Genomic DNA, 2,500 nt, shown 5'->3' with positions numbered 1-2,500 from the left:
ACCTGATAGGCCCTATATATATATCAAGGCAAAGAAAATAATTTGAAAATGTAAAGTAGCAGTAGAAATACATTTAATTACTTTTACATGCGTCATGATGTTGCTGCTTTTTTAAATAATCTTGCGTGACTGAAAGTCACGAAGGTCATTAACCAAAAAGGAAGTTACATAATTTTGTTTCCATTGCTCAACATGTTTTCTCAGTTGCTTCAGTTTTTCAAGTTAAATTTAGCTGACAGTCGTATTAGTTAATTAAAACTGAAATAATTAATTAATGATTAAGTAATTGACATTTATTTTGATAATCCTTTAAGTCTTTTGTCATTTCTGGTTCGATCAGCTTCTCAAATAAAAGGTTTTGCAGTTTTTCTTTAGCTTTATGACTGACAAAACTGAATAACTTTTCGTTTTGGACGGTTGTTTGGTCAAGACAGACGTTTTGAAGACGTCACTTAATATATTAAATTAAGGTTTGTTTTCTTTAGATTAAGTTACTTTGTGGATTTGCATGTTTTCTGATCAAATGAGCCTTTATCATCGTCATGTGTTAGTTAACATTTCTCGGTTTTTAAAAAGTGATTGGGACAAAAACAGCCACTCCAAAAAGTGGTGAGGACGAGTCCCCAGCGGGGTAAATGACAACCATGCAGGAATCTGATGAGTCCACGTTTCTCACTTAAAAGTCTTGGAGCTCTAACAAATGTTTCCTTCCTCAGAGAACATTTGCAAAGCAGATTTTTTAAGTATTTAAATCCCGCATTGTTTACTAGCTGCTGTCGTCTTTGTCTTTCAGTGGAATAATGTGAAACCACTCCAGACTGTATTCCTCATTTATGAGACCTGGGGGTTGCCGCTTGGGTAAAACGTTGAAAACGCCTTTAATAAATATATAATGTTTATTTATTTAACGTTAATACAACTTAACACTGCAGAAAAAAACCCTGAAATGATAAGTTGAAACATGATCAGAGTATTAGGCTTCCCAGCGTGCGTTGCTCAGTTATCTCCGAAACTCCTGTTTTGTCTCTGTAACTTTGGTACAAAGTGGCTCAGAGAGCAGCTATAAGTGTTGGCTGCAGTGTTTAAGAAGAGGGAAGCAGAGGACTGTAAGCAGGATTTGAGCTTATCCAGGTAACTTCGGGATTAACTCTGGGTTTTCAGTACCACGAAGGTGGTTCACTTCTTACCGGGGTAGATCTCATGCTGAACGGCTAACCTGCTCCGGAGCAGGTTGTGTTCCAGATAAGAGATCAACTCTCTGAAGATTTAAAGCCTCAGGCTATTGTTCCCTACAGGTTTTTACAGTAGCCTACAGCAGGATAAGCCTACTTAGTGCTTTGAAATGTATTTAATATTTTTCATTTGCTCCCAGTTTGTTTCACACAGCCTGACGCAGCCGTTAAAATAAATAGGTTTTATTTTCCTTATGTGAGGCTGAATAGGCTATTATGGTTTGGTAGGGATATTGAAATACTAAATTTTAATATGAACGTAGGCTATTTATTTTAGGTTATAGCTTTCTTAGGCCTACTACAGACTGAAGTCTATGTTCCGCCCCACCTTTGTGATGTGGGCGCAAAAGTTGGGACAGTGAGTTTTCAGCAGCCTAAATGTTGAGATTCAGTCTTTCACCCATATTTGAGCACATTTTATGGCATGTATGGAGTTTTCGTTTCATTGCTTTATTACGTTAATTTAGAACAATGTTTGGCACACTTTTGAGTGTGTTAAATAAATTAATCAAATTTTTGAAGTGACGACAAGTTTTTTAAAGTGATCAGGGAACGACCCGTGTCTTTTAATGTGGGAAAACGACACCCAGCCGAACTGAAAGAATAAGGCAGATATTTTCATACAGCTCGTAAAAATCAACGCACTATTATAGACTGTTCATTTCGACATTCACACTGTCGGTGATTTTCTGTCTCCCTGCGTGTGTCAGATGGTACTGTCGTATTTCTGTAGTGTTACAGTTTAACCCTCGTTCATAAAATATGACCCTCTACTAGTGGACTTGTTCATGTCTGCGATTGGTCATCTGCTGCTAACACCGCCTCTTTTATGTGAACGTGCTCCCGGCTGGATTGGGAAACCCTGGGTTGATTTACCGAGTTGATAACCAGCTTCGTGGTGCCACTTATCCCGATCGCGATTGTTCGGGTTAGTTAAACCAGATAACGAAAACACATCCTGGGCAATTTGAACTCGCTTCGTGGTGCAGGCCCCAGGTAGAGTAAACTGAGCAGGGGAAGCTGGAAGGGACGTTTCCTTTTCTGAGGTGAAACAAGTGAGAACTGAAAGGGTCTGAAGTGAAAGCATTGAATGGAGTTGAAGTGTTGGCGGAGCAGATGAACTAATTTAATCAGGCAGCGCTTGTCGAAGCATCAGCCGGTTGCTCCTTTAAACTTTGCTACACTTTTGTTTTTTATCTGTTTTTTCCGGATTTATTGACAAAACATTCGTTACCTCTGACATAAATCCAGTCATTGGAAGATGAAGA

General features: G+C 38.6%; 1 protein-coding gene across 2 annotated transcripts in view; it reads left to right on the top strand.

The window, feature by feature from the left end:
* Window positions 1–2,500, top strand: part of LOC123980185 (zinc finger protein 260-like) — a 672,464-nt gene that overhangs the window by 545,040 nt on the left and 124,924 nt on the right. The gene's annotated exons all lie outside the window — the stretch shown is intronic.

This window comes from Micropterus dolomieu, linkage group LG12 (genome assembly GCF_021292245.1).
Source record: "Micropterus dolomieu isolate WLL.071019.BEF.003 ecotype Adirondacks linkage group LG12, ASM2129224v1, whole genome shotgun sequence".
NCBI classification, from domain to species: Eukaryota; Metazoa; Chordata; class Actinopteri; order Centrarchiformes; family Centrarchidae; genus Micropterus; species Micropterus dolomieu.
Note: the sequence above shows the minus strand (reverse complement) of the source record. Positions and strands in the feature narration are given on the sequence as shown.